This window comes from Oncorhynchus tshawytscha, linkage group LG03 (genome assembly GCF_018296145.1).
Source record: "Oncorhynchus tshawytscha isolate Ot180627B linkage group LG03, Otsh_v2.0, whole genome shotgun sequence".
Lineage (NCBI taxonomy): Eukaryota > Metazoa > Chordata > Actinopteri > Salmoniformes > Salmonidae > Oncorhynchus > Oncorhynchus tshawytscha.
Genome location: NC_056431.1, coordinates 41,647,837 through 41,670,729, shown reverse-complemented (window position 1 = coordinate 41,670,729; position 22,893 = coordinate 41,647,837). Strand labels below are relative to the sequence as shown.

Below are 22,893 nucleotides of genomic sequence, written 5' to 3'. Positions count from 1 at the left end.
GTCTGCAATGCGTACATTCACAATTTAAGTAAAACGTTCAACTGAGTGTTTGTCACTCAGTGACTCACTCGCGCACACACACACACACACACACACACACACACACACACACACACACACACACACACACACACACACACACACACACACACACACACACACACACACACACACGAGCGTCATAAAAGCTGTATTGCAATAGCCATTAGCCAGTGATTAAGAGAGGACACAACAGGTTTTCACTTCATCAGCAGTCATCTCTTGGGAGCCCTGTTGGCTCCATCCAGACCATTAAGTGCCCCCCAACACTTAGAGAGAGCGAGAGCGGGAGGCAGGCAGGCGGGGTGGATGTTGTGTTGTCTCTCCTGGTGGCTGCCCTTAGCCACAGTACATGGGCTTTCATTAGTGGCTTGGCTAAATGATTGGCCTCAGGAAAGCCCTGAAGCCTCACAATGCATGTGTCAGTTTATATATCCTATTCATTGGACAAGTTATTCATGTATTCATTATCATTTATCTATTGTGGCACCCACAAACATGCAGCGCTTATTGAATGGATAGATCAGCTTTTTGGTTTAAGGTGAATAAATCTACATCATATGTTGTGTTATAGGGATAGGTACTGAATTCTCAATATGCTGTATATTGTCCTTGTTTACCGGTAGCCATTTTCTTTTGAAATTGAGAGGGATTATGCAAAAAACATGACTGACAATTGAAGCTCTTAATTTGACACGATCATGTGTAAAATGGACAACATGTAGTTGTAGGATATCTTTAGGACATGCTAATCAGACCTTGGAATTAAAATGACAACATTCGGTCTCTGTCATTTACACAAGAGGTCATGTTTTGCTAATATGTCTCTCGTTGGAACCGACAGCCAGCAAGAATGGTGGTTAAGTCTGACCCACTGACATTTTCAGCTCCAAATTATGCACAATGTGTGAATTAAATTAATTACGGAATTCATTAAGAAATATGGCTGGAGGAAATGAGTGTAATATTTAGTTATGTGATGTAATTTTCTTTAATTCTTAAAGCTAATTTGTTTCATAACAGTTCCTGCCGGTAGTTTCTCCCAGTGTTAACTATGATGTATGTAATTTGTTAGCCATTTAATTAATTACGATTAGATTTGCTGAATGTACAGCTTGTTTTGACAGATGGTACCCATCAGGGAGACCTTTGCACAATTAATTTGAAATCAATTACTTCCCTTTTTTCTTTTTGTAACATATTTTCCATTTGTGTGAAAAATATCCATGGCACATGCATCAACTGGGTTTTTACTTCAGCTTAATTTAATGGTCTATTATCTACAATTCCCCTAACAATGTACACGTCAGATAAATGAGCCAGACTCAATTAAAGTTTTCAGTTTATCTCTTAACTAAGCACTGATAGTTCACTCAATGGCTGTAAACTCAATATATTGTAAATCTCCTGCATACTATGTTTACACATACAGAGGTTGTCTAGCTTTTAATCAGCAAGGAAGCATTTCATATAATATAGCAATATAGTCCTGCTACTCAATTGTCATGGAGCATCCCTAGATCTCTAGTCCATCAAATCTCTGTAAGGGACACTATGTCTGCGTCTCAAATGGCATCCTATTCCCTTTACAGCACACTAGTTTTGACCAGGGCACATAGGGCTCTGGTCAAAAGTAGTGAACTATATAGGTAATAGGGTGCCGTTTGAGACACACCCTGTGTCATAGACCCTCTCATCTATGAACATCTCAATCACCAAAGGTACCATAATGATGAAACTAGGCCTTCAACCAGGTAGAATATTGTCTGCCATATCATTCACAAGACAAGGGTCCACTACATATGATATATTGTTTGCTCCCCAGGGGATATTTAATTCCCACTTAATTTGTCTCATTAATTTGCTATTCAGTATCATTGTATTTGTTTCCCCCAAAACAGTATCATTGGTTTGAATGATATTTCAAACCAATATGTTTTCTGGTACTCCATCTCACAGATTATTGATATTAACCAATGTCTTGCCTGCATCTAGTATTTGTTACCTTATTGAATTCTAATGGTTCTATTATGAGAGGTTTACTATAGTATAGTATAGTATAGTATAGTATAGTATAGTATAGTATAGTATAGTATAGTATAGTATAGTATAGTATAGTATAGTATAGTATAGTATAGTATAGTATAGTATAGTATAGTATAGTAGTATACTGCTCACAGTGCTGTAGTGTAGAGTACCTAGGAATGTATTTGCTTGTTCTGAAGTTCCATTTCCTTTCACACCACAAGATGGAGCTTTTGTTCTCTTCATGTTCTTTCCTTTGGTCTAGTAGTCCAGAATCAAACCCCTACCATTCATTGGGAATTTCCTAAGATTGAAAGAGAATAAGTTCCAAACATGATTTGATACATTTAAAGCATAATCTCATTGTTACCCACAGAAATACTCAAACAATGTTTTTTTTCTTCAAATAGATCTGTCTCATTCTCTCATCTCAGTCGTTTCTCTTGATGTGAATAGTTTGACTCATTTCATAATCTGGAATAGAATAGTCCAAAAATATTCGTTATCATTATGCTTCAATTAAGATGTAGTTAAAGATCAGATAGGATATGCTGTCAGTGGTGAGACAATGAAATGTATTCTTATTGATTCACTCTTTTTCTTCCGTCTCTTTTTCATTTCTTCTCAGCGTTTGTGGGGACAGAACAGCACAGGGAACATCGCTGCATTCTACCCAGGTAAAGTTGAGCAACTTGTCAGTCATATTTTTTATTTTTTATATTTGTGTGAAATATTTGGTTGCCTTCTATCAAAGATTAGTTGTAACTATACAAGATAGGTCAATTATGATGATGAACTTTATTAACAGACACTATGGGGTTTGTCACATAACGATAGGCATTTACCACTCTTAGAGTCGGCTTCCCAACACCGATAAAGCCTAATCCTTCATTTTCAATGAAGATTCTCTACTGAGGTTGCTTTGTAGTCCATGACTAGATTTACTCTGTGTCTGGGAAACCACACCATAGAGGTTGAATGTCTTGTTGACTCTCTACCAGAACTTTATGAACACCATGCATGACCCATGGATGTGTATATGAGGATGAGAGGGCAACATAATTATTCTGAATCAGTGAACAAAACCTCACGCACATCATCCAGCAAGAAGGAAGCAAGGAGCATAAACACCATGGTCAAATCCATATCCTTTAACCAGTTGATATGAAGGTGATACAGATTTGGCTCCCACTGGACGTGAGTTAATGTGTGACATAAAAAAATAACTACATCATTTGTCTCAATCCAGTGGGCTGACTTGGCATGGGCAGCGAGTCCTAAATGTCAGGCTGTAATGAGTTCTGGCCAAAGGTACACAGTTAGGAGATGGAGCCCGCTGGCACCTGGGATGACACTGGCCAGGCAGCCACATACCCCTCAGCCATTTGGACTACACATGCATCCAAATAAAGTTTTAGTCAATTCTATTATGATTTCGGGGTCTGGCTTTGGTGAAGTTTATTTGAACATCTTGGTACATATGCAGAAACACATAGAGTGTTATGTCATGCGATTTAAAACGCAGGTGAAAAGATATGATCTGCTTGAATATATGGACAGTGCTTCATCAATACTGCTATTAATGATGTGTATCGTATAAGGTTGTGTAGACTGGGTTTCCATCAGTGAGAGAGTTAATTGAAGGTACACATTGTGCGGGATTTACTTTTACGTAAATCCCGCACTGATGTCAATTAGAGATTGGTTCTTGTCCGTGATCACACAACAACGTTTTAAAAAATGTCACAAAGTCACAGTACTTTAGAAATGAATGCGGGCCGATCTGGTTTTGAGGAACTTGACTCTTTCTGTTACATTTCTACCAGACCTATTGGCAAACACGCTTCTTTATTATCTCACAATGGCAAAGAAGATGAGGGAACATTGTATCTAAATGAGCTTTTTCTATTTCCCGGTAAATGAAATCAATTCTATCCTTTATGTTACTTTTCATCTGCCTTTTGTCTTGCTGCGGAATCTTCTCTCTTTCTCCCTCGTTCATCTGTTTTGCCCTTTCCTTGATCTGATAGCATTAAACATATAATTAAGTCATAAAGGAGGGAACTGATGAGTGTAGCAGATGGTAATTGCGTCCTACATTTGAATGAAATGATATGCATTGCTACAATTTACAGCCTTCACCTCATATTTTATTCAGCAACCTTTTATCTCTTTTCCTGCAGAATTATTCTGCAATACATTTAGACATCTTATCAATAGCTGGAGTGATAGTGGGAGAAACATGGGCAAAAAAAACTGAGCCTCCCACATTTTACACTGTTTAAAATGAATTTCCATAATAAAAGACTTATCAGCCGTGCTCTATCACAGTGGAGGGGCGGATAGTCTTATTTCCAGAAGTCTCCCTTTCGTTTGTGGACAAGCTGTCATTCTTCTCATGGTATTCAGAGGAAATGCCCAAAACTGAAAATAGTTTCGAGTTGACTTCAGGCAAGCCTTCTTTAACACGAGACACTGGAGGTGAAAGGGTTTCCTTTCCATGGACCTAGACAGTCAGTATCGAGAACATTGGACTTATTCCAAAGGATGGAATAATTAGACCCGCAGCTCTTCTCGAGCACCAGGCAAATGCACCTTCTGTGCGGTCACGTCAACTAAACGTGTCATTTCCTGTGGTATAGTCTGTATCTCTGTTTACGGTATCTGGATCTGTCTTTAAGCTCATTCAAGCATTTAAGGTCATGATCACAAAGAATAGCCTAATGGAATTTCATAAGAATGTCAACTGAATCGTGTTTTTTACTCTGTGAATTTCCTCTTCAACCTCTGAGTTTTACTAGTACTGTATGAATGACTTTGATACTTCTGATATTTGGGTTTAATGGCTTCTGTTTGTTTAGAAGGGAAGGGAATGACTGCATTTCTGGGCCGTGAGCCATGGTTGTACTGAAAGGGGGGCTGGGGAACACCCAATAGTTGAGAAGGCTGCTATAGTGGGGTTACAGTACGACATCACACTTCTCCCTGTCTGGTCAGTGTAATGGACCTGGCAGTGGTTCTACTCTAGCAGTTCAGGATGTTAGTATTGAAATGATGAAATGGGAAAACCTGTTAGTGACAGGAATTATGGGGAGTAGCTGTCCCCCTCCCCCCCCTCCCCCCGTCCTCCTATTTTGGAGAAACCAAAACCTGTCCTGCCTTGTGCCTTTCCCACAACTGTACCCGTAGTCATCCCGTTGGTCCACGAATTAGTGCACAAATATGAGTTGTGGTCCAATGCTTACATCTATGTAATCCATCTTTGACAAATGCCTGTGAAGGATGAAAACTTTCTTCTGAAAACTTTTTTTTCTTGAAGCTCTGTGAGGATGAGCTGGTTGTTTATGCCGTTTGACATGCTTTCCTCCTGCTAGTCCCCTGTGAAGTGCTGGACTCCGCTGATATTTGAGAACTGGTAGCTGGTGCGATATAGGTTTAATTCTCATGTTCCCCCCAACCTGCCAAGCACAGCAGCATGCCAGCTGGAAGGCTTACACAGGGGTGGGGGGAGTTAGATATTAGCAGGGGCAAAAAGAGACAAACAAATACAAGTGTCTGCTAGCAGACCTTGGAGGTGCCACAAAGCTCCGTCCTGTATCTTACCTCAAGGCACTTAACGTTTAGTCACGATACAGGTCCATTACCTTTTAAGTACAAGTGCTTAGGTTTGGTCTACTGTTTTTACAGGCCTCTGGCTGCATAGAGAATCTATCCTGGGTGACCCGGCTGTATTTATTGATGCCTCTTGAGTTTCCAATTGCTGGTAATAGACTGAAGAAAAAAATAACAGATAATGTGTTTGATCGATCAGCGTGAACAAATTTAATTTGTTGGGATCAATAACAGTTTACAGTTGACAGAGCCAAAGAACGACATTTATTTGAGCTTTTTGATTGAAGGTGTCTCACTTACAGAGAGGCGGCTATGTGAAGCAATCCTGGCTGTGGTTTGTGTACCAGACAGGGACCCCTCTGCTGTGTTATTGCCAGCAATCTGTATTTAAAACTAATATCAGTGTGTCCTGCATCGCTGCGGGCGAAAGGCGCCAAACCAATCTGATATATGTGTTTCTTTTGGGTTCCTTGTGATGTGAATTAGAATGTGAAAAATAACAATTCCCCCACATTCCCCTCACTGGCTATCCATTTTTCCGTTTGAGGGTAATGATTAGATTTTGTGAGCAAAATAATGATTTGTACGATGTTGCCAATGTGGCCAAAGCATAATAGAAAAGTGATGTGGAACAAAAAGGAAAGGAAATTAACTGACGTGCCCGGAGAAATATGGGTCCCGTGCTCAACCTTTTACCGTCTGCTCCATGTTTCTGCATTTCATGATCATGCTCTGTGAAACGCCCTGAAGACATGAGAGCCCTTGCTCTGTGTCATACGGTCATCAGCCGCCCCTTTACCTTCAGCACAGAGACCAAACAGCATGAGATGGAAAGTCTACATGGATAAAAATTTACAGTGGAAGGTAATGCTCCGGGCAAACGCAATTCAGAGGGAATGTACTGTGTGTAAACCTGTATTATGGCACCAGCACTCTCTACTATATCTGTTTCATTATTACCAGCTAAATGTGGTACTGTACAATACTTAGCCCACCACAGCGTGAGAGTGCTGTGCTTGCAAGTGTGCATTCCATTAGTAGTATATTATAGGCTACCACATTAACGTGAAAATAACGTTGCACTCAATACTTATTCAATCCTGCTCATAACATTGTCTGATGTAAGCAAATCCAACCAGAACCTAATATCTAAAGTGTAAAAACGGGCACCATGTATCGTCTGTATCAGTGTGATTGCATGGGTTGGTTTTATTCGGAAGGAAAGACTAGAACATGTATGGAGGACATTGCGAAACAGATTGCTGGTCCTCATGTCTTGTGTTTGGCACAGGTTAGGGAAAGGCCTGAGATGCATATTGTTTGTGTTCATTTGAATAAGGACAAATGTCAGATTTCCATGGCTGCAGGCAGCGTGCATGTTAGATGATCAACTCTTTTGGGCTCCTGGATGTGGGGTCATCAGTACTCTTTCCAGGTCAGTGTCACTGCATGGGGGTTTGGGGCCATAATTGACCTTTTGACAGAGCGCAGGGAGACAGCCCTTCTCCCAGGGCAGGAATAATCACGTTAGATTCTCTGGGAGCCGTGCTCATCCAAGGTAATGAAAATGTTTTGTCACAGATTGGGTTGAAAATAAGAACGATTTCAAAAATAATTTAGAATTTCTCATCCGGATGTATTATAACACGAGCTCTGTTTCTATGTTATAACTGTATCCTTCAACCGATATTGGTCTGTAAGGAACAGAATGTTTGATATTTCACGTGGAGAGCAGGAGAGCATGCCATGTTCAAAGTCAAATACCTGTATTCAAGTTACAGAACGTCATCTATTTTCACACGCTGTCTTAACGCCTTGTCTGTATCGTTTTGTACTCGTAGGTTACTGCATATTTTCCCCATTATCACACATGCATTGATAAGAGGATATGAAATGAGTCATTCCTTCAGCAGTAAAACAAGTCACATCCGTTGTGGGTGTACTGTGAGACTGGAGAAAGAGAGAGAAAGGTTGAATACACTCCATCTCCCATAAACCCCCAGGGTTCCCCCAGAGCTCCTTCCTGGGTCAGCTTCTCCACACGAGCGTGCTTTTTCACCCTTCACTGTGCTTGTTATTCCTCAAATCTTGGCACCCACAGCCAAGTCTCTGTGGTAATAGCCTCAAACATGAAGTTAGTCACACCATGTAGTATATGGCATGTACTGTACTTAGGCTTTTTCTCCTCCACCACCCTTCTTTTTCTTGCTTTAAAAAAAAAAATCCTTCCTTTAGGTCCTTCCATTATTCTTGTTCTTCTTCTGCTCCTTCTACTTCTTCTTCTCGCCCTCCTCTTCCTCCCACGGAACATTTCCTTGGGCTTTGCCGCTGAATGCCTGCATATTGTTCGACAAATGTACCTTTTTGCATTTTCATTCATCGCCGTTGTCAGTTTACAGGCGAACACAATTTGCTGTTAAAGAAACGACTTCCGGTTTGCTGATACGTCTTTTAGTCACAAAAGAGTCGGGGGCACAAGGTGTTAAAATGTAGATCACATACAAGTTGCATGAGGGAGAATGTGCTTCCTGGCATATATTTGGGTTTTCTTCAAAGTGTTTACAAGAAGAAGAAAAAAAGTACAGGCAGCTCAGAACACCACAAACCTAAACCATTGAGAAAAGGGTATCACATTATTCATTCAAATACAAGTCGCCCTGTAGCCCACGGGTATACATTGTAGCACACATGATTGAATCAGGTAGTGGCAGCCTAGGCTTTTTGTATTTTGCGCTTGAAGGGAGGAGAGAAATTTGAGCTTAGCTGTACTACTTCAAATGAGAAGAAAAAGAATGTTTTCAGAAAAGCATTGTAAGCGGTCATGTGAAGTAGCAGAGTTAAAACGCTGTTGGATTCTCCGTCAGGATATCAGATTGGTCCCATGGATGTACATCCCATTTCACTTGATTTACAGTTGTAGGATTGTTGAATAGAATTGTATGTCTTGTAGGGATTTATACAATACCATTGCTGCGGTATTGCCCTGTGGTCTATTCTTTAACTGCTAACCTTATAGTGTGCTTTGGTATTATCATTGTTCTGGCCACTGATTTTATGAGACAATAGATCTTGAGCTCTCTATTTATTATTGATACTATTTTTTAAATGAACTGGAAAATATTCTACATTGCAAATGTATCTCTATTGCATATTTTCAATCAGAGGGGGTGAGACTGCAGAGGGAGCTGTTGTATCTGGACTACAGTCAGTTTTAACATCCCCTGCCGGTCACTACACTGCATACTGGCTCTGACCTCACACTCACACTCACACTCAAAGTTTTGCTTTCACTGGTCTTTTGAAATCGTTGAGCTTGAACACTAAGCCGAATTTTGAGGATTAGCCCTCGACCACTTTGAGTGAGTAGCATGTACCCACCCTACTCTAAATAATTCTGTGTATCATTTGTACAGGGCAGGTGAAGATTTTCGAGACATTCTCAACCTTTTATTTATCGGTATTCACATGCTTTCAGACCCTCAGTTTTCTCATTGTGCCATACTTGTAGTCTTCTCATAAACGTTGGCTTTGACTCGGGGATGAGGGGAGCTGTTTCCCTGTCTCCACTCCCCCAGCTCATTATTGCCCATACTTTATGTCATAAAAAGGGGACAGAAGAAACTCTATTAGTCTCCCTTCATCCTCATTAAAGCGCTGTCCTACAGAGGTGTGCATATGTAATGTTCCAATACGGACTGTGGCAGGATATAGGTGCTTCTAATGGTTTTAATGCTGGGGAGGGAGAGGTAATAGAACACAATACTGGACAAAGGTGTCCGTAATGAGGCCGCTATGCGTCCTGTGTCTCCTAAATCTCTCCCGATGCTGCCGTCACAGGGGTGCGACTAGTGAGAGAGGGAGGAGGGTATCTTCAACATTCTTTCTTTGGTTGTTCTTTCTTTCTTTCATTTGTTTGTTCTTTCTTTCTCTTTTATTTCTACATGCTGTTTACAAACCATACTGCATACAATTTCAAGCATACTGTTTGGTAAAACGAATACGGTAGGCAAGAAATATCAACATACTAGGCTCCACCATCCTGAGAATGTGTCATCTCCTGTTTAATGGCGTTGATCCCTGCCAGAGGCATCACGCCCATAAGAGGCACAGTGGCACGTGCCCCCTCAGATTTGTCCTGTAAAATAAAACATGTTTGTTGTTGTTGTTTCTCTGTAATGCTACTAGCCACCTAGCAATTTTATGAATTAAGCTTTAGCTAGCCCAGATAGGTTCCCAGTCTCCCAACCTCATAACGAGATACAAAGAAGCCATTTCAGGATGTCAATCAAGTTAGAGGAGCTAGCTTGTCTAACTATATGTAACTGCCAAAATAAGGGAAACACTGATAGGGTGTTGGGCCACCGAGCCAGAACAGCTTCAATGCACCTTGGCATGGATTCTACAAGTGTATGGAAATCTATTGAAGGGATGCGGCATCATTCATCCACGAGAAATTCCAACATTTGGTGTTTTGTTGACGGTGGTGGAAACGCTGTCTCAGGCACCACTCCAGAATCTCCCATAAGTGTTCAAATGGGTTGAGATCTGGTGACTGAAACTGCCATGGCATATGGCTTACATCGTTTTCATGTTCATCAAACCATTCAGTGACCACTCGTGCCCTGTGGCATCCTATGGGGGAATATTCATGGTAGCCAAAACAATACATGACCCTAAGCATGATGGGATGTTAATTGCTTAATTAACTCAGCACCTGCTTTCAATATACTTTGTATCTCTCATTTACTCAAGTGTTTCCATCATTTTGGCAGTTAACAGTATCTTAGCTGGCATGCCTGCTGGCAAGGTTGACTTTAGAAAAGCAAGTAATAACTAAATGTACTGAATAAGACTCACGTTCCATCTTTCACCCAGATTTTAGCAGAGATGCAGAGAAGCATATTAAGATTCTTAAAATAAAATAACCACTAGTCAGGAGGATGCAGACAGCTCAAGAGGTATGCTTATGCAGAAAAAATATATATATTTTTGTGTCACCTTTTCTCATTATCAGCTGATTATCAGTTGTTGTCAAACACGCCGTTCCTACAAGATGAAAATCAAATTAGCATAGCATCCTGGCATTTAAAGCATCCTCGATTTTCTAAATTTCACAGACTATAAAATAAATCTTTTTGCATACCTTAAATGTCTACTATTTAGAATGCAAGTATGGATATTCGGACATGGGCCTCTGTCGTTCTGTCTTTCGTTTCTTTTGTTCCTTCATTTTTCTTTCACCCGTCCCTTCTCCTCTGATTCCCATTGACCTCTAGTCTAGGTCTGTTAGACATAGTCCAGGTCATAGCAGACGAACAGCTGAAATATCAAAGCCTGCCCAAGGCCTTTACATCTGCTCTTCTGCTCCAAGTAGTCGGAGTGGGGAGATCAGCCAAGGTAGTGACGAAGGGAGGGACAGTCTTCTTCTTCATGGCCTGTCCCCCCCCCCTCTATAGGGCTGAATTCAGACGCTCCATTTCTGCTGTCACAAGCAAATCGCAGGGTTAATTAGGTCTTAATCCAGAGTAGCTATCAATATATAGAACGGCACATTCTCTAATGGGATTTAATTAATTGAAATAGTGTTCAGTCAGATAATATGCGAGCCGAAGGAAGCCCAGAGCTTAGGCACGGGCCTAGCCAATCCATTTGAAACAGAGAAAAAAAAAGAGAAAAAAAAAGAATCCATCTGGAAAGAAAGGATCTGTCAGTGAAGATGCCCAATTGTGTGAGATCATGGCTGGCTGTTCAGCATGCGAGGTTCTGAAGTGTATCGAGAGGCACAGCTGAATGACTGGAATAGTCTGTGTTGTATTGATAACTAGCAGCCTGTTTTAAAACCCTGGCAGAACAATGAAACCAAGGCCTGCTGTGCTCCGCTGAGTAACAATACCTGTTTTCACTAGAGGGTTCAAACGTAAAGATGATAAACAACAAAAACAACAACAACAAAAGAGCTATTTTCTTTTTATTCTGGCACGTTTGGATAGTCATATTTTGTAAAAACAAAAACAAATATATATATATATATATATATATATATATATATTCCCAAATGTTGTACCTGCTTAAAACTGTCAAGCCTGTATAGGCTACAGTGCCTTCAGAAAGTATTCATACCCCTTGACTTATTCCACATTTTGTTGTTACAGCCTGTATTTTAAATGTTTTTTAAAAATGTATTTATTTTCTCACCCATCTACATACAATAGTGAAAACTTGTTTTTAGATTTCTTTTGCAAATTTATTGAAAATGAAATACAGAAATATCTCATTTACGTAGGTACACACACCCCTGAGTCAATACTTTGTAGAAGCACCTTTACAGCTGTGAGTCTTTCCGGGTAAGTCACTAAGAGCTGTCCACACCTGGATTGTGAAACATTTGCCCATTTATTCTTTTCAAAATTATTCAAGCTCTGTCAAATTGGTTGTTGATCATTGATAGACAACCATTTTCAGGTCTTGCCATAGATTTTCAAGTTGATTCAAGTCAAAACTGTAACTCGTCCACTCAGGAATAATCACTGTCCTCTTGGTAAGCAACCCCAGTGTATATTTGGCCTTGTGTTTTAGGTCATTGTCCTGCTGAAAGGTGAATTCATCTCCCAGTATCTGGTGGAAACCAGACTGAACCCGTTTTTATTCTAGGATTTTGCCTGTGCTCAGCTCCATTCCAATTATTTTTATCCTGAAAAACTCCCCTGTCCTTAACAATTACAATAATACCCATAACATGATGCAAAACATAACACTTTGTATTCATGGCAAAAATGTTTTACTCCTGAACTTATTTAGGCTTGCCATTAAAAAAGAGGTTGAATACATTTTGACTCAAGACATTTCAGCTTTTTCCTTTTTTATCAACTTGTTCCACTTTGACATTATGGGGTATTGTGTATAGGCCAGTGACAAAAATCTAAATTGAATCCATTTTCAATTCAGACTGTATCACCACAAAATGTGAAAAAAGCAAGGGGGTGTGAAAGCACTGTATATAAGAATTGATAACCTAGACCTTAACAAACACAAAATAACAGTGTATAACAGGGATCGATCCCAAGACAATAGCAAAAGCTTTGAATAACAATATGAAAATCACATTGTGCTTGACAACACACTCAGGGCTCTCCTTCCCTCCTACCCTCCCTTCCTCCTTCACCCTCTGCCTCTCTCTAGCTGTGTGTGTGTGTTGTGTGGGGAACGGGAAAGCAGCCGTAGCGTGGAGCAGAAGGAGACAGTAGCTCAGAGCAATGGTGGAGTGTAAGTTGTGTTGATGTGGATGGCCTCTGGTCAGGAGCCAGGGCCTGGCTGTAAAAAGGCTTGGTCTTTTGTGCGTCAGAGCCATGCTTGCCAGTCCCAGTCCTCCCTGTCGCTGGGGGTAGGGAAGCATTTACCCACCACATGCATTCATTCCAATGGCATGGTTTGATGTGGGGCTAAATGGCATTGTTACAACACACCTCCGAGAAGTGTTGACAGGTCCATATGCTAATTTTAATGAATACAACAGGGCTGTGGTTTAATTTACCTTAACTCGGCCGCAGAATGTCTCTCTGTACCCAGACTAGCCAATATAATTGCAGCGAACTCAAATTAGCTCATTAGGAAATGTATTGAATTTACACGTTATTTCCAGTAGTTAAGCTGAATTATTTTCCCCAAGGACCCAATTACACACTCATTTGTCACTCAGGTATATGCTGTTCCGTTGACTTCCACAATGGCGAAACGGAAGCCACTGAATAATTTGTAAGAAAGATGTAGTACAGGCACATCTATTGACATTCATTTGTGTAGAAAAATGCCGAATAAAAGAACCGAAGATGAGAAAAACCATTTTGCTTTTGTTCTCATATTCAGTTAGTTTGGTTTACACATACAGTAAGACGTTGTAATATCTGAACATATATCTTGTTTCGTTATTATGTTTCTTTGTTCACAACCAAAATGTTTAGCGTTTTTGTAAAGCCTTAATCACGTGGCAGTTTGATTATCTGCGGCGATATAGCTAGTTTCACATTGAAAGCCTGGTTGCGAGCCATTTTCAGGCAATGAAAAGGACAAAAAAAAGCAAAGAGAACAAAAAAACACCACAACACAGAGCAGGAAACGTGAGTCATGGCTCAATATCAGTGATTATGCCGGCCTACTGGAGTCTGAAATGAAAGTGAACATTCATGGACTGAGTCACTTGTTGAACCATGTCATCCTGTGTCACAATGAGAAGATTGTTAAGAGGAGGGACATGGTGTGGAAACTATGTGAGAGAAAGGAGTGTCCAAAATTCACAAAATCTGTGTTCGTCCTGTTCGAAGATTGACCAATTTGCTGGAAAACAACTAGGAATTTTGGAGGGGTAAGCAGATGGGTATTCAGCCTCTTTCACTACTGTTTCACAAAGCTCTGCATATTCTTGTGGTAGATGACCTAAAATGACACTGGTCATTGGTTGTGTTCCAGTAGGCAAACTGAGCCACTGCTTCACTGACTTTTAATATAGTTCAGCATTTGATCTTGACATTTTGTTTGTTATGGTCCCTATCCGGACTGTGATTGGTTAGGCCATTTATCAGTCTGGAATGAGCTTACAATATCTTGGATAATGCATATTTATTATTTTATTTTGGGGTAAAATGATGCTTTTCATTCTCAAGCCACTTCAAGCCACTTTAGGCACTTCACACGAGTTAACAAAGCAAACAAGTATGTCCTGCATCCATACAATGGTATGTGTATTTGCACGTCTGTATGTGACCCTAACAATGTAATTTTAATATTGTAACATAATTAACAATATCTTTATTTCTTGGCCCTGATAAAGAGCCTTCTAGTTAATAGATGTGCTGTAGGATGTGGCGGATGGAGGGTGTCCTGGCCCATGGAGTGCCTATAGGGAACTGGGACCAGGCCCAGTCCAGTCTGCATGCTGAGGTCTAAACATACATCCTCCTCTGCATTGGACTGTAAATGCCAGTGGCAGCTAGTGGCACACAAGTTACTCGTGCTTAACAAATGATTGGCCTACATGAACAAACAGCCATAGCTACTTGCCACTCAGGCTATATTGTACCATATCGTACCATCAAGACCAGGCAAAGATAATCTATTTAGTGCTATAGACAGTAACGTCGTTTGTCAGTCTAGATTTGAACACAGGAACTGCTGTGCCCCTGTCCAGTAGAGCCCCCAGAGAAGGCAGAAACACCCTTCAAATTATGTTGTGGCCCTCTCAAAGATTTGGATCAGGAAAATGTAGACATTCTCAGTTCTACAGTAGGAGTCTAGAAGTGTTCAAATCACATTATATTTGTCACATGCACCGAATACAAGGTGTAGACCTTACTGTGAAATGCTTACTTACAAGCCCTTAACCAACAATGTAGTGTTATAAAAAGATAGGTAAGAACATTTTTACTAAATAAACTAAAGTAAAACAAAGTTAGACAATAAAATAACAATAACGAGGCTATATACAGGGGGACCGGTACCGAGCCAATGTGCGGGGGTACAGGTTAGTTGAGGTAATTTGTACATGTAGGACTGAAGTGACTATGCATAGATAATAAACAGCGAGTAGCAGCAGTGCAAAAACAAAGGGGGGGGTTATGCAAACGGTCCGGGTAGCCATTTGATTAATTGTTCAGCAGTCTTATGGCTTGGTGTTAGAAGCTGTTCAGGAGCCTTTTGGGCCTGGACTTGGCGCTCAGGTACCGCTTGCAGTGCGATAGCAGAGAGTCTATGAGAGTCTATGACTTCGGTGACTGGAGTCGTTGACAATTTCTCAGGCCTTCCTCTGACACCGCCTAGTATAGAGGTCCTGGTTGGCAGGAAGCTTGGCTCCAGTGATGTACAGGGCACTGTTGACCTGGAGGCGTGTTTTGAAACGGCATTTGACAACATTTTTGCCCGAATTTTCACTCAACAAAACTGAAATGTTATTGTTTTTTTTTCTCAGAATACTGATGTAATTACTTCTATGTTTGGCATGACCTACTTCCTGCTCGTGATCTGTCCTGTAGAGTCAACACAGGTTAGAATAGTAAAACGTTCAGTAAGTCTCAGAGATATAAACATGTTTTTGATCAACACATATACAGTTCATAGTCAGCGTCTCACGCGCAGGACTCTGTTTGGAGAGATATGAATTATCAATGTCACCTTTGAGCTCCGAAAGCCCGCCCTGGTGTTCATAGTATCAAGCATAATGACATTCAGTGTAGCCCAGATCACATTTATGATAGTATATTTGATACAGTTGTAAACCAGCAAAGAATAAGCCTACCTAAGAGAATAAACCTTTTTTTTTTTCAGTTTAAACAAAATCTATTTTCCACTGTAAATCACTTGTCACTCTTTTGCAAATGTAACTGTTACAATCTGAAAGAGAAGAGGGGGAGAAAGAGAGAGAGAGAGTACAGATGATCTTTTCGACCATTTCCCTGGCACCGGTGCATGACAGAGACTGACAGGTCTTTCAGTTGACTGACAGGTGTCCTTTGAAATGCCGCTGAACCAGCTTCTGTTCAGACTGTTGAAATGCATATTTGGAGCTCTTATCATAAAGCCATGGATGGCCCAGATAGGTGCCGTTAACATTGCAAATGGCTCCGGAATTATTCATTGTCGGCGTGGCTGGGAAGAATAGGAGGGTGAAGTTTGATTATTCTGCTCACACAATGGCAGGGTACTTAATGATTCCTCTCCACCTTGGCAGCGCTGTGTGCCGACTTCAGGCAGCTAGCGACGGGTGACACAGGTCTGGCCAAGTGTTAGAGCAAGATCATACGTCCGGGCCCCATTTTAATTTCTAATACATTAATCTTTCCCGTGCAGATCCTCCATGAATATTCCGCGGCTCCTTGTTTGTCGGGGAGGCCTGTCTCGCTTTCATCTATTCGGGTGGTTTCATTCACTGTGAAAGGCGGCTAAATGGACCCGATCAGTCAGTGACAACTGTGGCACAATAGAGCCCAGTAACACGTCCCTTTTCTCCTTTCAGCCTTCTGATAGACAACACTGACACCTGGTCCTCGGGGACTCCCGCAGCCAAGTCACTGTGCCGCTGCTCCTTGAGAGACTTCCCTTACTTTATCGGCCCATAAAGGGTTGTCACAGGTGAATGTATCAGCAGTGCTGGGGAGCTGCACCCCCTGAACTGCCCGGCGCCACTCCGGGTCGGGCTTGGCATCACAAATGGATTAAGGTGGCTTAAACGCTGTCATACAAGCAGGCTCAGCGCCTTGAACTTAAAAAAAAAAAAAGTAAAACCATTGTCTTCATTCTCGTACGTTAATTAGCATTGTCTTAAGTTCATTATAGCAGGGCTCGTGTTGTTTCTAATGAGGCGGCATGGCCCACCTACAACGTCCTGGGCTTTGTAGCGTCTGACCTAACACTGCCTCTGTCTTAGCATTCCCATTCACAGTGAAATGACACACACCGAGGAACGCTGCAACCTGCAGGAGTTTTCACAGTCTGCCTTCTACACTCATTGATTTGGAAAGCACTGCATTTTTTTCAAGTTGCGTTATTAGGTCTGCATTGATTAATGGAACATGTGTTGTGTTGTTTGTGGCGTTATAGCTACTGAAGGATGTTCTCTTATACAGACTCTGTAGTGTTTGACTGTATTTGAAAAAGCTGTCTGCTACTCGGTGGCTTCCAAGTGTGGTAGGTAAGTTTCTTCTCTTTTCTTGGGATATTTCAGGACAATGTGGTTGTGCTTAATCCAAATGAGGCTATCACTCATAGCACTCTGTTCTACGGTTAAATGAGGCTCACAGGAGCTTGTTGTATTCCGCGATGGCTCCACAGAATACTATAACTCAGCAGAGAGAACACCTTTACGGGTGGAACTTAAATGTGCAATGGCATGCAGTATATGGGTATTACAAGTGTCAAACGTAGGGATGTAGATGTGGTGACGTTCATAATTATCATTTCTGATTTGGACTCAAAAGCTCAAGAGCTCTACAGGGAGAGGCGAGGGGAGAGCACCGATATTTGAATGCAGAGGACAGCCCACTCCCTCAAGGAACATCTCAAGTGCCATTGGCTGCTAGAGAATTGGGATTTATACTTCCTGTTTTCTATTAACATGGAGATGAATACAGGTGTTCTGTGTCGTAAAATTAGTTTAGCTCTCACAAATTGCAATTACAAGTGTTGAGGAGGGGAATTGATCTCCGTGCAGATTCCCAGTCAGCGAGAGTTGTGAAAATGAGAAAAATATCCGGAATTAAAATGGAACATAATCATGTATAATTCTGTCCTCTACCCCTTCAGCTCTGTTTGGCAGCCATACCTGTTTGTTATTGGTGGAGGGGGGAAGCAGACTTGCACGCTTCGATACACCAGTCAGCCACAGAAAATGCACAACAAATAAACTGTGAAGCATCGTCCTCTTCAAGGGTGAAGACTTGGGAAGGGCTTCAAGCCCTAGGAAGTCATCCAAAATCCCCCAGTCTGTCTGTCCTCCTAAGGGGCTTGCGGGAGGCATTATGGCGATGGGGGTGGAGAGGCACTCCATTCTGAATGTAGCAGCAAGGTGAGGTAAGGCTGGAGTACTAGGGCTTGGGTGACAGCCTGGATGGGCTTACGCTGCTTGGTTGAGACTGGCTGAACGCTCCGCCTGGACAGTTTGCTCCCAGTCACTTCCTTTCCACTAAGGATCAAAAGATGGAGAGTGGAGCTGAGAGGCCAGTAGACCTTGAGTTAACATGGCCCTGTTTGGGAGAGTAAGTTGCAGCACTAAGACACATTGAATGTTGGACATGCCTGTCCACCCACCGTCTCTCGATAACCTCTCTACCCAATCAGCATCTCTGTGAGTGTTGATATATCACTCACTGCCATGTCTGAAGAGTTTCCTTGTTACTTATAAAGTCATCTGAAATAAGTGAGTCACAAACCCAATTGGGATACAGCAGGCAATGTGTTAAACATGATATTAAAGAAGAGCACCTCTTCATACTGTTCCTCAGGGATGTCCTCGGCGGGAATAAATAGTCAATGGTAAATGTTCACAGCTATAGTACTCTCTGCCTATCAAGTTTTGAGATTTCTCCTTAAAGATTTATGCGTCGTCCACTGCGAGCCCCAGTGAGCAAAGCTCGTTGAAAAGATGTCATTTGAACCAGTTTTGCAGTGAAACAAAGTCTTTCCGGAGAAAAATAAAACACCCCTTCAGTACCATTTACCTTCAGTACCATGATGCAGCTCTCACATTCTCAGCACAGCCAGTAACCGAGAGACTCTTGTATCAAGGCGATGCATTAATTCACTGTGTCAACTTGTCCCCCTGGAATATTTATGATGCTAAATACATTTAATTAGAACCTCTAGCTCTGATGGGAGAAAGTGCATTGTCAGTAAAAAAAATAATAATAATAATAATGTTGGTTACCTTTTGAAGCTTGCAGGCTGGTGCGCTTGCTTACTCACTCAGAATGACATGTCAACTAAACATAACACAGAGAGAATTTGAATCATTTTTTTGTGTGGTCTGGGTACTATTAAACTATCATAGAGGGAGACAGTGGCAGGACAGGCGGAATCATCCGAGGCTTCTTAGTAACATGTATGTTGGTCACTGTAGAACGTTTTTAATTATCTCTCGAAAGAGAATCGCTATGATACCGTTGCCTCTTACTGGTAGGAAAGAACCAGGTCTGAGATATCTGAGACTTAGTTTGCGAACATCTGAGCATGTATTGTTCACTAGTCATTTTCTTTGAGCACTTTTGTGTCATGACTGAAATTGCCCTCTGTGTTAGTAACAAATTAGGAAACCTTGTTTATAGTTCACCGATAAACAAATAACAAAATCACCTTGTAGATGTGAAATGGGAATAGAGGGAGAGACTCAATGCACCCTAAGGCTGGCTGGAGTAAAGTGAGACATCATGTCTGGCTCTGATAAAAAAAAACAGCCTAAATAATAGCCATCTTGACATCTGTCATCTTGCTGGAAATGGATGGGGAAATGACCAGCTCTCTATCGCCCTAGCACGCGGACACCCGACCATGTATCAGCAACTGAATGATGCAAATAGAAGATAATATCTGGCTTTGCTGAATTACATTACACCAAATCTAATGTCATTAAAAGAGTGGGTATAAGCAGTCCTTTGGAGGTGGTGTGGACAGCCTGGGCTTGACTGACACACAGATGAAGTGCACTGACAGGGCGCACAATAAAGTCATCAGAAAATGTGACATGTCATTTAGAGGGACGGAAGGATGAATTGTCACTGTCAGAGCGGATACATTTTCTTATCCCTGATGTCCCATACACCACCGTGGGAAAATGGGACAGCATATGCTTTTCATCCAAGTATTCCGATAGAGGACAAGTATTCTCACTCCTTCACTCACTCATGTTTTGTCAGCTACACATTTGCTGTGTTCTCACCTGACGAGGAGCAAAGGATGCGTCCAATGAGTGCTTAGCAGGCTATTTGTGTTTTTACAAACCCTCCAGTAAAAGCTACTGTTTAAGAGGTTATTGTAGGTTGAGGTGAAGAATATGAGCATTTGTTATGATATGTTCAATACATACATTTTGAGAATTTGACTTGTTATTCAGTTCTACAACACAATTAGCAATAGTCTTATTGCACACAAGCCTCCATCTTACAGTGTTGTCTTTGATGTGTGAAATTAAATTGGAACGGGAGTATGTTTATATGTAACGTATTGTAGTATTTCGAAAAATATATACCGGTATGTACTGTATATTTTATGAAGATTTTATTTGAACAGAAACCTTTTTTTTTCTTCTCGGTTCATGAACAAAAAACAAGAGACATAAATTAGTATTAGCAAATAGACTAAACAAATATACCCAAACAGTATATTTGTTCCATTTCTCCATTAACAAAAGCTTTCCCCAGACATCTGTGTGGATGTAAGCATCATCTCCACCAGTATACCTGGGAGCCTAGATTACAGCGGCTGGCCAAAAGATGGCAATGTTGCAGTGCTGAATTCCAAATGAGCCATCTACTGCTTGACCCTCCACTGTACCCTGATAGACTGGCCACAGATTTCCCCAGCAGCACACACTTCTCCAAACTGGCCCAGAAATCTGCCATACAGACAGGATTACAACAACTGCACTAGAGACATAGCATGACAGTCAACCGTCAAAGTAACTCGATTTAGGAATAGCTTTTAAAGACAAATAAAAATCCATCACTTCATATGTGCCTCCTAAAAGAGAATAGTGGCAAAATGTGTTAAAAAATATTTTCTGAACAGATTAGAAATATATCTGATTGGATGAATTTGTCAATATTGTCTGATATCAATTTGAAGTTACAAAAGCTTGCTTTGCCAAAGTAAATGATAGGGGAAACGTGAACAATACGTGTGAGAAACTATACTGAAATTACATAATAAGTAGATCTGTTCGCTTCCAATACTTTCCAAATTTGTTGTTTTTAATACATTTTTGGAAGTAAATATAGTAAAGTAAAGTAAAGAAATGACACTTCAAACTATTGACATAATTTGGATCAATGCACCACTATTTAAATTCTTCTTTTCCCATGATATATGTTAGAAACAGGTCTTTATCCATATAAAACGTATTCCTTTCTCTCCTGAGTGTTCCTGGGTAATTACAGCTAGGAGAAAGGCATTGCGTTGATATTTTTTTTAGAGTAGCCAAATGGACACTCAGCAGGCTAGCAATTCGGTAGCTATTATAGGACTAAAATACCTGGAAATGTGCTCATCTTAATGGATTAAGGAGACATATCCTACAGTGAAAGGGTTAACAGAACCGGGTCTGCCAAAGATAAATTGCCACTCTCAACTAAATTACATCCTTCTGAGATGCTTGCAGAGGTGATCGAGAGAAACCCCAAAACTGAAAAGACTTCATGTTTCCATTAATAATAAGGGAGTTCACCCCCCAAAAAAAAAAAAGAAAAGAAAAGAAAAATGACATCACCTAAGCTTCGGGCCCCCCTTTCGATGGAGCCAGAGTACCAGAGTGACACCCCACTAAACACAGACGTCAACAATTCCACGTCTGTTCCACGTTGGTCCAACCTACGTTCATTGAGGTGACGTGAAAACGTTGATTCGACCAGTGTGTGCCCAGTGGGACTTGTTGGCTCCGCTGTTTTTTAAAAGTACCAGGAATAGAACACACTCCCTTCCCCATTGCCATTTTACCTTGCTGTGTTATTTCGGGCCACATCAAGCTTATTGCCTCTAAACTGTCACCACTCAGACGGACCCATGGTGGATCTCCCATGGGATTCTCCTCGGGGACATAGAGAGCTTGCCTGACGCCGGCACGGACTCTCATCACTCTGTTGCATGTGCAGTCTGCGCCGGCATGTTTACACAGCACTCTGACAAGGATCATTCACACTTACACACGTTTCAACCTCTACCATGTCTCCACCAGCCACTGATCTGTGTTGTGCAGGATTGTGTAAAAAGAAGACATTTTTTTCTTCTTCTTCTCTGCATTTGCTGTACGTCTAGAATCAGACATTCATCTGACTAGAAGGTTCCCTCAGAGTTGAACTGGTGTGACCGGCCCTGTTTTGAACTGCTCTCTGTTCCTCAGGGGTATAAATTGCAATGTACAATAGGCTGTGGACGTTTTACCGCATAAGGTCAAATGCATATGAAGAACACAAGAGCTGAACGCAGGCAGGCTGAGCCACAGTCAGGTAGCCAGCCTCTCAGCCTCAGGCAACTATTGTTGTGTATCGGTTGCAGGTATTAGAAGGAGACTAGTGCCACTCAGGCAGATATTCAAATAAAACCCTGTACAGGGAAAGATACAGTGGTATAAATATTTCTCTGGGAGAAAACGTATATTGAATTTCATGTGGGACATCATGCATCATCATGTTCACCACTTGAGTCTAGTATTGCTTCTGAGGGCATAAACATGTAATACATTGCTCGTTTGTACAGGATTTGTATTTTTTTGTTACAAACATTGTTGTGTTGTTTTTATTTTTGTATTGTGAGAGAAGAGAAAATCCATATTAATTGTTTATAAATGTTGCCTTTTTGTAGAGGTATCTAATTTCTTAGAAAATAATGTAACGAAGTCATATGAAGCATTTACTTGAGTCTAGAAATCCAGAGATTTAGTAGGAAGCTCTGATTTTCTGCTCCTGAACCTAATCCAACTGTTCTCCCACCTCTTCTCCCTTATGCCCGTCACATTTTCTAATTAGG

At 41.1% G+C, this 22,893-nt stretch overlaps 1 long non-coding RNA gene across 1 annotated transcript; it reads right to left on the bottom strand.

The window, feature by feature from the left end:
* Positions 1 to 2,181: 2,181 nt before the first annotated feature.
* Positions 2,182 to 11,107, bottom strand: LOC112234158. Its single transcript, XR_002950860.2, has 4 exons — positions 10,820 to 11,107; positions 10,675 to 10,722; positions 9,702 to 9,811; positions 2,182 to 2,368 (listed from the first exon to the last, which is right to left on the bottom strand). It is a non-coding gene; the product is annotated as an uncharacterized LOC112234158 (long non-coding RNA).
* Positions 11,108 to 22,893: the final 11,786 nt, after the last annotated feature.